At 36.9% G+C, this 15112-nt stretch overlaps 1 protein-coding gene and 1 non-coding gene across 3 annotated transcripts in view; one reads left to right on the forward strand and one right to left on the reverse strand.

The window, feature by feature from the left end:
• Positions 1-15112, forward strand: part of Arhgap15 (Rho GTPase activating protein 15) — a 599688-nt gene that overhangs the window by 312430 nt on the left and 272146 nt on the right. The gene's annotated exons all lie outside the window — the stretch shown is intronic.
• LOC121829236 (small nucleolar RNA SNORA40) lies at positions 134-261 on the reverse strand. Its single transcript, XR_006072018.1, has one exon. It is a non-coding gene; the product is annotated as a small nucleolar RNA SNORA40 (small nucleolar RNA).

Genomic DNA, 15112 nt, shown 5'->3' on the forward strand with positions numbered 1-15112 from the left:
ACACTCAGAATACTAACCTGTATGCAGGATACACCAGTGCTACATCAAAACAAACATTCACTCACAGGTGTCTCCAGCTCCACACTCCTACTCCAGACAAGATTCATCATCAGCACTATCATCCCGTGTGCTGTCTTATACTTCTTCTATACATCAAAACTCATACTGAACAATGAAATCTGGGTTGCAAAAAACGATCTATTTTTGTACCTGTCTAATCTGCCATCGTTCACTATTTGAACAAACACACACCCAAATTCTATCATATAGCAATCTTTGTGATGATAGAAAAGTCATCATTTTCATGTATTTTCCAAGAAGCCATTAAACTGCCCCTGGGAGAACATGCTGGAATCCTGGAATGTCTGTGTTCTATTGGTGTGTATGTAACTTTCTGAATAGAAAGAAAAATGTTCTCTCCCTCCAAACTTTCACAAGCTGACCTTCTAGCTACAGTAGTTTTCATTGCTTAACAGTTATATTTTTAGTATGATAAGCAGAGAATTAGTCACTTATTAAACTCAAACTTTATAGAAAATTAAAGCACAAGTGTACTGTTTATACCGCAGTTAGCAATAGTAATTTGTGACAATGTAAGGCAAATCCATTCAGGGGAAAAATTAAACCAAATCACTTCTCTGAATTATTGTTGCTTTCCTCCTTCCTTGTCTTGTAACTACTTCTCATCTTTGACTTTGAAACCCATCAGTTTAAACTTGGTTCTTATTCCAGTGAGCTAATCCCCTTTCATAAATCATGCTCAAGCGCCGAGGTAATTTGCACATCGTTTAAAGAGTATTTGCTTTGAAATCTTCACCTCAAGCCCTCTTGTATATCCTTTCTCTCTAAAGATTTGTAGTATTTGTTTTGTTCTCTGAGGTATAAAAGACCTGGATAAACTTTATTCCTGTTGTTTCAAGATTAGTTAACTAAAATGCATATTAATTCAGCGGGGATGGGAATAAATCTCAGTAAAGATGATCACGCGTGAGCCCCTGGGAATAGCAAAGTACAAAACCGTCAGTCTCCAAATCTCCTTGGACTTGCTCAAAGGAGTATTGGGGGATTTAAATTTCTAGAATATGTCTACAAATGTAATTTCTTTGTTGTGGAGAACAGGAGCTATACTGATTATTTCTCCCCAGAAAATTGATTCTAATTTATATTTGAACAAAAATTAAGCTGTCTACAAAGTAGTTCTTCAAGAAGACAGAAAGAAAGTACAATGGGAAAAATACATTCAATACTAAACATTATATACCTAATATACCACCAATTTTATTTATTTATTATTAATATTTATTTATTATCATATATTTTTTACTTTCTCCTTTCAAATCATAAAACGAAGCTTAGCAGCAGAGCGCCCACTTCTTTTTCTCTACAAACAGGTGAAATTGGGCAGGCTTCACAAAATCAAAAGGAGTCACATTATAGGTACAGTTCAATGTCATTTTTGCATTTATAAACTCATATCTTACCATTTCCTAGTAAACTCATCAAATAATACTGACATCTGTGGCACTGATTTTTATGAGACTGTTAAGATTTTCTCCTGGAATTTGTGTTTGTCTGGAAATGACTGAGTGCAATAGACGGTAAGGCGTCACTCATATGGAGTCACAGCCACCAACAGTCTTGTTCCACTTCTCTTCTTCACAAGTGCAGGCATAGACGGTCCCCCAGTCCTCAGGGTGCCAAACTTTGCATCATTAGGAAAATCTACAAGTACCTTGATTAATCTTCCTCACTCAGTTAGCTAAGACCCAACTAAGTAAAACTCAGCAGGAACGAACTTGACTCGTTAAACTTTTTTAAATTGGGAGATGCAACAATTACAACTTTCCTGCTCCGCTCCTTGAGTTTCCATTGGAAGTAAAGTCCCTAGTGAAAAATATTTAGATGAGATCCCAAATTATAGGTGCATGGCTGATGATGCTGACTCTTGAGTTTTCATTATGCACAGAGGGTTGTCTGCTGTTCGCAATTAATCCAGGCACAATCCTCTTGGTACTTTGGGAGGAATGTGGAAGACAGAGCCAATTTTGTAAGTTGTAAACTCCTAAATTACCCTAAATTAGAGACACTATTAATCGGACACTTAAAGATAGGGTCTGCCTATTGTGTAGACTCATCTTCCCCTGATGGAGAAATCAATTAAATATTTAGGATGTGGAATACCTTCCAGGTTGGATAATGCATTTCATTTAAATTATGGTCCTCCAATCCAAAACATTCAAAGGGATCTTAACGGATGGAAGCACATTACTGTCTCTTGGATTGGGTGCATTAACACTTTAAAAATGAATGTGCTTCCCACGATTTCCTATTTGTTCCACCAGCTGCCTGTTGATGTGCCAAATAAACAGTTTAAAGATAAGTATGTAAAAGATGCATGTGTAACATGCTGTGTGATGAGGTGCACCCTTATAGGAACAGTCTACAATGATGTCCCTGTCAATTTTATTTTTCTCAGTGCCCCAGCAACTCTAAATGAGTGGGTTCATTTGATCATGGGGAAGTGGGGGAGAAATATACAAGTGAGACAGTTAGAACCCTCACAAAGTTTCTATTTATAATTGTTCTATATAAGTCTAAATTGCTTATCATGTCTTTCTATAATTTATCTTAATAAATAAGTAAGTGTATTAAGTGACTACTGTGAGAAAATTCTGCGACAATAAAGTAGAATTTGAGACAAGCTTAAGCATTTTCATTGAATAACTGTGTAACATGAATAGAATCCTTTGATTCCCATTCTTGGATTACCACTATGTCTCACTGTAAAAATTACTGTAAGAACAAAGTTGTCGTGTCCTCTACAGCAGAAAGACACTGTATAGAAATGCTAACCAGCTCTAGGCAATAAAACAAGTAGAAAAGAGATCTCTCTTTTAATCCTGTCCACTATTATATGTGGTATGATTATTACCTCCCTTTTACTTCTTAGGTATAATGAAGACACTGAAGTGTCATTTGTGTTTGCAAAGTCACACCAAGGAAGCCAAAGTATGAATTTGAAAGCAAGCCATCTAGCATCACATCCTAGAGCTACCACCTTGTTCCATGGTACTCCTGACAATGGGGGTGAGGCTGAGGGAGCAAAAGTTTACCACCTCTCCCAGCTTTAATTCAGCCTCTCCATCTCACTTAATCTCTGTTTTGCAGTTTTTTTTTTTGTTTTTGTTTTTTTTTTTTTTTTTTTTGGTTTTTCGAGACAGGGTTTCTCTGCGTAGCTTTGCGCCTTTCCTGGAGCTCACTTGGTAGCCCAGGCTGGCCTCGAACTCACAGAGATCCGCCTGGCTCTGCCTCCCGAGTGCTGGGATTAAAGGCGTGCGCCACCACCGCCCGGCCTGTTTTGCAGTTTTTAAAATGTCAGTAATAGTGCCTACCTCACAGGGGTTTTTGGAAGCATAAATTTGGTTAAACAATTTATAGAAGGGCATGATGCAATAAATGTTAATAATAGCATTAATACAAGCATGATGGATTCTCCTTTACATTTTGGAAAATAGTCACAATTTGGTTAACAAAACATTACCATAAAGATAAATTATTAAAATCTCCATAAATTATCATACTTTCAAAGATGACCTTGGGATTTTGGAGGCAAAGTTTATTGAGTGCCTTAATAAAGGCTACACTTCGTGGTATGTGTTGTATATCTGCCCTCACTCAATTTCCATCTACAAAGTCTTGATTCCCAATCAACAATGGGTCAACATAAATATATCATGTTACTAAACTAAGTTAAAACAAATTTAGCCAATCCCCCCCCCCAAAAAAAGACTGTGAAGAAGAGATCACTTTCTTTGTTTCTAGAGCAAAGCTCTTCATGACAAATCTGATGGAATGAATTCATCTTTGCACATGCCATGTTTCAGGGGAGAGCAGAAAACCCGGCTTCCTAGCATAATTATGTAACTTGGATTACCATATTTTGGGTCCTAAGCTTCAGAAATAAAATAGAATTACAAGGAAACTGCAGGAATTAAACTGAAAAAGGAATTATTTATTAGCATTTTGATGAGATGTAAATAAAGAAAGGGAAGCAAATTGATCTTTTCAAAGTAAGGTAGAAAGAATGTTTCAGTAGGCTTCCTATGTAATCACTGTCATTGGGAAGCTCAAGGACTCTTATTTGCTAGTAATTGATCCCTACTCTTCAGTCTGAAGTATAGAAGACAACTGGTGCTTTAAGGGATTGTCTAGAAAGGAACTAGTCTTCAATTTTTTCACAATTGAGCTAAGTGTGTAGTAAATCAGGGTAGAATAACACAGAGATAACATTACTTTGCAATATTTGGAAAGCTATGCAGGTAACATATGAATCCAATATTTAAGTCAACCAGCAATGTGAATTACTTGGCTAGGAAGGGACTAGAATTCTGCTATTGTCTACTTAGTATTGCTTGCTATGTATACATTTTTAAGGCTAATTACTTCATATTGGATAACCAATTAGGGGGGGTCATCCCTGGAGAAGACTGATTCTCCCTTTCTCAGTAGTCATTAATTGCCACTCTTGATAGAAAGGTATATACCCATGTGATTTCCCTTACTCACATTGGCATGAGAGTTGGTGCTGTCATTGTTTAGGAACCTTACTGTTAAGATTTTACGGGTATAGCTTCCTTGTTCTATATAGAAGACACAGTCTTGTAGCAGAGTTCCTGGTCCTCTGGCTCTTATTATTATTCACCCCTTATTCCATGATGTCCGATGTTCCCTGAGCCTTCGATGCAGGCTTATGTGTAGGTATATAAATTTGGGCTTGGTACCCCATGTTCAGTTGTTTTCCCAGATACAAATCACCTTCCTGATGACTAGCTTTCATACTGGAAGGTGTTGTGCAAGCTTCCAAAAGAGAAAAACAATCAATAATCCTACCCAGCTATGATACCTGTAAGCCACGACAATGATTAGCATGACAAGACATCCCATGAAAGTGCAATAGTGGCAGGCATATCCTGGCGATAAACAACAACTCTATAATTTAGACCTTAGGGCCACCCAACAGGATTCATTCCTGGTGCTGGAAGCCTAGGTAACCAGTCCTAGTGAGGCTATGGGACCTAGAGGAAACCCACTACTGCCACCGCCCCCAAAGCAATATAATCTTGAATTGTGTTTTAAATACATATTCTTATTCCAGCAGATAAGTGTAGCTCTGAACCTTCATCAAAGAAAATTCTTTTTTGGGAGACAGAGAACATTACAAGAAACCACAACTGGTTAGCTTATATAATTTTAAAGAAAAAAAAATGGCAGAAATATAACCAGTAGAATGACAAATTAGAGAAAGCAGGAAATGTTTAAGATTATTATAAATTAATTATTTTTGAATTTTTCTATTGTCTTAACATGTTAAAATAAGTTTGGAAGAAATATGATACAAAAAAGAAAAGTGATATGGCAAAATAAATCTCAAAAAAGTAAAAGAATTTTCTTCCTACATGACAATTTTGACCAAGTTTTATTTGTTACCAATGATAAATAAAATCTAAATAGAATATGTGCTGTGAGTATTTTGAAATACATAGTCTATATCTTCATTCTATTATTCAAACAGTATACTAAATTGATTCTTATTTTAGAAAAAGGAATTCATATAGTTACTTTTCAGGTCTAGAATAAAGAGTTTACTTCAGAATATACACTGACATATAGGCTTTCTATATTTATTTCTTTTCTTTTGCCATTTAGTTTTGTTCATTATTATATATAATTAATCATATAGTTGAATGACTTTATATGTGTGTTTTGAAAAAAGATATGCCATATATATAGCACATAAAAATAAAGTTTTAAGGCCATGTTGGCAGATGGAAAAGGCACAAATGTCAAGAAAAGTTGATTAAGAAATAAATATATAATAACAAAATTAAACTTTACCATTTATTGATTTAACAGATGGTAAGTAAAACAGTAAAAACAGAAAAATTAAAACGCAATTTGAAGTTTGAAATTAGTAAGATAATTTTGTGTACTTGATTAGAAATTTGCTACTTGCTACTTTTATTTTTAGAAAACTCTCACCTTTCAGTTCACAAATAATTAAAATGCCTCATTTAACAAATTCTATTCTGAAATTTGAATATGAATAAATATTTTTACCAGAATATAAAATTTACTCTTAGATTAGCAAAAGAATAAAAATTTATTTTCCATGTATTTTGTATTGTTAATAAATTTGCATTATTACCATTTATATCCTTAATATAAAAATCTGTGTTTTATTTTTAAATATCCCACAAGATTCAAAAATAAGGAACTATCAACTATATTAAAGTAAAAATATTTTAATCCTAGATACAAAAGTTGAATAGAATGTAGTAAAGATTAAAAATAACAAAAAGTTAAATAAAATACTCCAGGTAACTTACCCATTAAAATAACATTCCTTTCCATTATTGTTCTTTTACTAGAAACTAATAAAATGAGTATGTGTATAACACTATGCAACTAAAGAAATATTCAGAGGCACATGCATAGCATGTTAAATTTTAATATGAAAAAGAACGTAAAATAATGCTGCACTTAAATATATAGTTTACATTTTTAAATTTAGTTTTATTTTTTTTTAATGTGATGGACGTTTTGCCTGCATGTGTTTCCGTGCACCACATGCTGGCCTGGTGCCCATGGGGGCCACAAGAGGAGGTCAGCACCCTGGGAAGTGCAGCTTCCCACAGCTGGAGGCCACCATGTGGGTGCTGGGGCCTCTGAAAGAGCAGCAGTACAGAGCCTTACATGCTGACTCCGCTCTGCAGCCCTACAATAGGTATCTTTAGATGTCTAAATAGAATTAAGAAAACCGAAACTCTGAAGCAAGAACGATAAAATTAAGAAAAACATTCAAGTAAAAGTATTGCTAAATTGAGAGATACTTCTTTGGAAAATAAATAATCTTATGAAGAATTAATCTACATACATGTGACAGTTAGCTTAATCCTCTTGTGGGATTCCTAACAGTGGGAACAGGGGCCGTCTCTGACTCTTTTACTGGCTTTTGGGAACATATTCCTCATACTGGGTCACCGGCCCAGCCTTCATACAAGGGGAGGTGCTTAGTCTTACTGCAACTTGATGTGCCATGTTTTGTTGATATTCATGAGAGACCTGGCCTTTCCTAAACAGAGGTGGAGGAGGAGTGGCTTGGGAGATGAGAACAGAGGGGCTTGGGAAGGACAGAAGGGAGTGGAAACTGCAGCCAGGATGTAAAATAAATAGATAAATTTAAAAAAAAATTAAATTAAAACTACTCTGAAAAATCTAAGTTAAAAGAACATAAAACAGACCATGCAGTACAAACCAGATACAGAGGAGATCAAATTTCAACCAAACTACATCAAAGTTGTTGGTTTTTTTTTTTTTCCTGATAGTTTGGAAAATGACCAAAACAACTCAGAAAAGCTAGAATATCTGAATATGTGCCAAAATCTGCCTCAAAAACTTACAAGAAAATTTATTAGTGAGTGATGTCAGTCTTCTTAAGAACAGCTTATTTTATGCCATTTCAAAGCATGCAAATAACATGAGAAAAAAAAATCTTCAGACATACCAAGAACTAAAATGCATAGCAACAGAGAGCGCTGGCCACCACAGCAGGGCAGTGTCTTGAACACTGCAATGTGGGCAGAGAAGTCAAGTGTGGCCAGAGCTTCAATCCTGCTGTGCAAGTTCAAGGAAGAGTGTGCTACAGGACAGTTCACTGAACTTTTGAACACGACAAACTATGTGTCCAGGGAGCCACATGGAGTGGGTGGGCTCCTATGGAAAGGCTAGTGATTGTAAACCATGAGAAAGAGATCTGAACACACCCTGGCAGTTGAAAATGCATCTCTCCGGTCTGGAGGTAGTAGTTCTGGGTTTGGTCAGTCAAGGTCACCAAGATAGATATCAGGTGGATGAACAGTGTTGGAGGGGGGAAATGTATTCCTTTCTTCTTAATGACTTCCTCTGCTTTCTCTGTGCTTTGAAGTCGTGATGCAGTTCCTCTGCCATCTCAATAGCAACCGAGTTTGGTAAAAAGGAACCATCTTTGTACTAGCAGTGCATTGTGTGCATTAAGTCTGAGACAAGGAATGAATAGTCAAGACAGAGGCACCTGACCTCTTAGATGTTTACTGATTAGGTTAGCACAATCTGTCTATATCTATCTATCTATCTATCTATCTATCTATCTATCTATCTATCTATCATCAATCTATCTATTTATCTATCTATCTACCTATTTTCTTGGGAACAACTGGAAGAGAGCTGTGGTTTTAGCACTCAAGGGAATCATTTATAATTTTAAATAGCAGTGTACTGGTTTTCCAGATTGCTACTAATCTGGCTTAGAGAAGCTGGAACAGTCCCAAAGACAGCTTCCTGGCCTGGGGAGAGGTATCAGGTGAAGACTTAAGGACTTCAAGAAAATCACAGTGAAAACCCTGGTAGAGGGCTCACAGTGAAGAGGAAGGTTACTGTGCTGTTGCCAACAGTGGGAAAGACCCTCAAGTTCAAAATCTCACTTTTACAAGCGTCCAGCCCATGTTCAAGATTTATGTATTAGTTTGTGATTTATGATTTATATAAGTGATTTATGTATTAGTTTGGCTGATAACAATAAGTATCTTTCACAGTCTTCTTTGCTTCAGCATGACCCATTGTATGCTTGCCTATAATGAAAATTTTAACTATTTGCCAAACTGAAGGTACAAGTTGATCGTGCTTCCGAACTTTTCTGTATATACAACTCCCTTTTGGGGTGTCTTTTTTTTTTGCACAGCAGTTTAAACACTTAAGTACTAACACTTGCTGCAGTGCAGGCTCACCATTTCAATGAACTGGGCTACAAGAACATGTGGTATGTAAAGCTGTTTGTAGTAAAGTGTGTCCTCTAGACTGGAACTGTCAGAACAACTCAATTCTGCAAGGGAAATCTTGTGATGTTTGAGCTTTTGTGATTGAAGTTTATCTTTAACAAAATATTTACCTTATACATTTTAACCCCAGCGGGGGAGGGGGGGCTACCAAAGATAAAGATGTTACCAATTCCCAGTGTATTTTGCTGTTCCTGTATGCCTGACTGTAAGGGAAAGAAACCATATGAACAACTTCCCTCCATGCAAGGAGTATTGGTCCTAAAGCCCCCCCCCCACACACACACACACTGCACTGAGGATGGAAAGGTAAAGCAGGGTACACACGAGCAGCTTCCTACTTTTATTTTAAAAAAAGGAAAAAAAAACTGAGACAAAATTAGTAGTGATAGCTAGGGCCCCGAGAGAAAAGCAATGCCCATCTTAGCAAGCGACTGGGAAAATGAGTGGATGAATGGATGACCAGAGGAATGTTAGAGATGGTGTGCTGGTTAAAGGCATTTGGGAAGAAGGAACCTCAACTGAGCATGCCCTACCAGTTTTGTTCTGTAGACAGGCCTGTGAGGCATTTTCTTAATTGGTGATTAATGTGGGAGGGCTCAGCTCACCGTGGGCAGTGCTAACCCTGGGTAAGTAATCCTAAATTGCATAAGAAATGCAAACTGAGCACAGGATGAAGAGCAAGCAAGTAAGTAGTGTTCTTCCATGGCTTCTGCTCCAGTTCCTGGCTCCAGGTTCCTGCCTTGAGTTCCTCAGTAATAGAGTGTGACTGAGAGTTATAAGATGAAATAAACTCCTTCCCCCGAGGTTGTTTCTGGTCATTGAATTTTATCACAATAGAAACCCTAACTGAGGCAGATGGATTGAGGGATGGAGAGGCAGATTGACAGATCAATAATATCAAAGAGGATGAATTTCCACAGCTGTTCAGGCTCACTAAGCACATCTGGAGACCACAGGATAGATAGTCAGAAAGGGAAGGTGGACAGCAAGCAAGAACCCCATAGATCACAGCTGAAGGTCAGCAACAGTCTGGATTTACCAGGCAGGACTTGCTGGAAGAATCTTTGAACCCACAGAATGTCTAAGTCCTCAGAGAGCTCATCTGGCTGACCATAACATAATCTCTGCTGATTAATATAAAGTCAGCTGATTAGAGACTTTTATTATCTTTCACAATCCCTTCACAGCATCACTGACATTAGTGTGTGATAGAATGATGAGGGTCTGTAGTTTAGCCTACCTAGGACAACACATTAAAAAGCCATCACAGCACAACCATTTGCCTAGTATCAGACAGCTGTCAAGTAGCTGAGCTAAAAACTGTGATCAGTTCTCCATGGCAAACCTATCAGACATTCATAGGCTTTATTCTCCTCATCTTGAAGACATTTCCAACAGAAAAATTTTAACCATGTCTCACCCCCTTAAATGATTAAAAGAATGGCCTACAAATGATTTAATGCCTGTAAATTTGATTGGTCTTTAACCAAGACTGTATATTTAGTTTTGATTTGGAGGGCAAAGGGCTTATGACAGAAAATATCAGCCTGACTAGAACTTGCCAAGGTTTGGGGAAGTGGGCTATTTTCCTAGAAAAGCCTATGTTTACTCTTGCCAGGATAGACCAACCTGCCTAATTCATCAAGTTGATATTTAAGAGAATCAAGGTCAATGATGATTTGATTATTCAATATTATTTATTTTGGTAGTAATTTGGGAAATATAATTTGGTTGAAATAAAGAATAGAGTGAAATACAATGATGTTGTAGAATGTGGATGTCTAAACATGAGCAAGAAGAACAAATCGCATTAAGGATTGATGACATTCAATAGCATACCCTAAAAGACAATTTTATGAGCAAGGCAAACAGTGCCTCAAAAAGCACACATAAATAAATAAACCAACTCAGTATATTGATGTCGTCTTGGAAAAAGTGTGCTTACTCTTGCCAGACAAGTTATTTATATTTCTAAATATAAATGACAAATTTCTATGACAATTTCTAGTCAAGACAACTTCTGTTCCAGTGGAAATGATGTCACCAGGCCTAGTTCTGCTTCTTTACTTGCTGATAGTCAAAACATCTCAAAACGTTTGTGTTGCAGGATGATGGCATATTCAGAGATTGCTATTATAGGCTGCACTTCCTAATGTACCTTCGCTCTTCCTCACAGAGAGTCAGGGTACCAAAATCTACGGCTATCCTTAAGATTCCTACATCAACTCCAAGCTTTTTGTTGGAAACGATTGCTTTACATCATGATACCCTTTTTCATGATAAAATATTTATCCTGACAGGCTTTTATTTTGCACTTTAAATATTCTCTTGATGTTGTTCTTTTAGGTATGTAAATTGTTTGACCCTGAATTTGAAACTGAGTGCCTTCCGCCTCCCTTTCCTTGGTGCTCATCACTATTTTCCTTTCCTCATCGTATTTTCTTCCTAATCGTTTGTTTCTTGTCTTTTGTTCTTATTCTTCTTTTGTTGTTGTTGTTTTAGTTTCCCTGATGGACTTTAAAATACACTTTACTGAAAAAACAAAATATCCAAGGTAAAAGGAGCAAGGAGAAAAGAAGGGGCAAGAAGAATAGGCGGGTGGTGGTCCTTTTTACCCTGCCGTCTGCAGGTGCCTCTCCTTCCTGAAGTGGATAGAATTCTGTCACATTTACAAGATGATCGGATCATACCAAAACAAAAATAGGGATAATAAGATAAATTTGGGTAATAATTCCTGGGCTCTTGACTTTTAAGTGGAGCACATATAAATCAGGGACAGTATAGGCCATGTGATCGGCATATGTGTTTTCACAGCATGACCTCTGCTGTGCTTCCAAATCCCTATTTGTACTTATTCAAGTAGAAAGGTAATACATTTTATTTTCCCAGGTTAAAAATCAAAATGCTGATTTGTTACATATAGAATATCAACTCCCCCTGCCCTCTCTCTCTCTCTCTCTCTCACACACACACACATAATGTGTGCATAATGTGTGATTGCACTTGTGCCGTGGTGCATGTGTGAAGGTCAGAAATCAACATGTAGGTAATTGGTTCTCTCCTTCCACCTTGTCAGTTCTGGGGATTGGACCCAGGTCCTTAGCTGGGTGGCAAGTACCCTTGCCCACTGAGCCATCTTGCTAGTCCATAAAATGTTTAAAAAAAGAATTTTCGTTTAAATGCTAATCAAGGGACTCAATTATATATATGTATATATATAATATATATATATATGTGTGTGTGTGTGTGTATAAATTTTGCCTCTTTTTGCTGTGACAATCAGTAAAGATGAACAGAAGACCACACTTCATTGTATTAGTGGTGGCAATATTCAATTTGCTTTAACCCTCCACCTTTATGTAGGTTTGAGAGTTCTATAAGCTCAAATCCCCTCATTTCTACAGTTTCCATTGACAAAGAAGATAGAAGGCCTAGCTGCCTTCTGTGGCTAAAAGCTTCAGATCTGTCTTAAAAACCTACCAGATTTCACAGGGCTTGTGAGTCAATACACCAGGTCCTTAAAGAGGGATGATTTCATGTAGAAACCAAGATCTTAATTCAATTGCTTTAATTCCAAATGTTTTGCCATTTTCTCTGTAGCTTGCCTTTGTCTCACTAGTAGGAGAGTGTGGGTAGAGGTGAGGCTTGGGCTCAGCAAATCCTCACACACTAGGAAGGTATTTTAGAACAGAAATTTTATTTTGATTGGCTATTGTGCTTTCAGTCTGTTACAGTTCCCTTCTTCCATATAGGAGGGTAAATTATTTGGGCCAAACAATACAATGTGGTTTGGAAACAATTGGCTTTTATGGGCACAGTCTTATTCTTTCCATCTCCATTTTTTTAATGTGAAAACCAAGCCAAGTTTTTTTTGTTTTGTTTTGTTTTTTCACCCAAAACTGTGCAATTTCCCAAAATTCATGGAAAAGACAGCTTGGGTTGTTTTTGTGTGTGTTCATGTGTGCATGTGTATGTATGTGTGTATGAGAGAGAGAGTGAGTGTGTATGTGTTTCAATTCTTGCTTATGAAGAAAAAGAGCTGGATGTATAAATCCAGCATATTTATTTGGGCATGCATGCATGCTCTGTGTTTTGAGCATTGTGCATGACAGGCTTAGTCTTCCACTTTAACTCTTCAAGTCCTTGCATCCTGGTCAGATATGCATATGTCAGGCATACTCAGGTGCAAAGCAGGTAACTAAGAGAGCCACTGTTTGGCTATTCCATATTCTCTTCTGTGCTCACATTTGCAAATGGAAGTAATTTTCATCCTGCTGATACCCTAAAGGGGCTTGTCTGTCCTAACTCTTTTACATACCCAAGAAGTTTCTTTGTCAGACTCGTATTCTTCGATGCCAGATGGTTGATGCTACCCTACAAGACCATATTTTGAGTAAGGAAGACCAGTTTAGCAGGTAGATGAGGCAACTGTTACAATTGTTGCATTTCCAGAATCAGTAATGGCAAAATGTACTTCTCATCATGAATTCATCCGAAATACAAAAATGACTGAAATTGGTATGGTTTTCCTTTTATTCTAAGAATTGGGCACAGCTGCTCCCTTACAAGTATTAAGAAGGAAAGGGAAAGATACTAGCAGTTTTAATTTCTCATGTTTCTCAGATTCTCTTTTTACAGGGCTAAGTAGTACACAGCTCGATGGTCTGAAAATACCTACTCTTGCTGCATTCATCAACATTGTTTTTCTTCGTGGTCTAACACAGGGTAGGGAATTTTTCTAACCAAAGTGCAGATCTAGGGAAAAGGTATCTGAAAACCTGAAATAAGGCCAGTCAGTTTTTGCAGTTGCCCTGTGTGGTGTGCTTCTTTGTTCTTGTGCTTGGTGTGACGACTCTACGCAGTATCTAAAATAAGTGGAAGAAAATGTTAAACATCTAACTATATATGTGGTGGATATTTTAAATACTTGTCAGAATTTCAAGTGTTTGTTCTTTTCCAGAAGATGGAAGATTCACTAGAACACAAAAGTAATGTGATTGCCCATTTTTATATGACTGCTAGGAGATTGTCAGCACAATAATATCACAAAATAGTGTCAATGTCACAAAATAGTGATTCTCACCAGATTGAAAGTTGGTGAAATCACCCTTGGCATTCCAAACTTCGTTCTTCTTTAACATAGTCCAGGTTAGAAACCTCCCTGAGGGGACTTAGGCGTCATAGATAACACAGACATTATAATTAAATTAAACTTATATATCTTACAGTCTTACAGATCCTATAAATGCAACTATTTTAAAAGAAGAACAAGATTTTCATACAAAATATGAATTATACAATAGTTGCACTGAGTCTTTATTGCTGATGTGCATGAGGTTCAGAAGCATAATGACAATATTCAGCACTTAAGTCATTATGCTGTCATATTACGGCAAAATTATTTGCACTGAATAACCATTGTTTCCTTCTTGTATTGCATAGATATGAACTCAGTTCATCTGTCTCTGTCATTAACGTCCCAGTTTGTCGTCATAAATACCCATTTTTTAAGAATGGTTTGGGTATGTTTGCTGTGATTCAAGTCCATGTTGATTGAACCTTTGCTTCCTAAAGCTGCTAACTGAGACTGAAGGAAATATTCTTCCTGTCTTGTGATGTCTTGGCTACTTACACATTACTTCATCACGTCAACTACTTCATTGTTTACATTTTAATTGTTTATACACTGAACATTTCATAGGGAATAGGAATGTTTCTCCTTTTTTTTCCCTACCAAACTTTCTGTCTTATTCATTCTATTTAAAAAAAAAAAGTCTTATTTAAATTAGAGTGGCACTGTGTGTTAATCATTTTCCTTTAGAAATGTAAACATAAATAATTATAAATGGTCTCTGCTTATTATGTTTTGTGAAAACCAAATAATCTGGGGAAACACAACTGAAACTGAAAATCTTCTGTAAACCAAAGCTTAGATTTGGTTTTGAGAACTGGTCCCACAGTGTCACAAACCTCTGAGAAGCAGGTGTTATCATTCTCACTCAACTACCAGATAGCATTCCCGGATTCTGCCTTGCTTATACTCAGTTTCATAATTGTTTGTATTACTTAAAAGTAAGTCTTGAGAATCATAATGCAATATAGCCTGCCTGCTATGGCATCCTTTGTGTGTGTGTGTGTGTGTGTGTGTGTGTGTGTGTGTGTGTGTGTGTGATCAAGAAATGTACATTCTTCTGACTTTCGATGAGTGTTGGGTGAAACCAAATTGGTTTCATCTTGGG

Source organism: Peromyscus maniculatus, chromosome 4 (genome assembly GCF_049852395.1).
Source record: "Peromyscus maniculatus bairdii isolate BWxNUB_F1_BW_parent chromosome 4, HU_Pman_BW_mat_3.1, whole genome shotgun sequence".
Taxonomy (NCBI): Eukaryota; Metazoa; Chordata; class Mammalia; order Rodentia; family Cricetidae; genus Peromyscus; species Peromyscus maniculatus.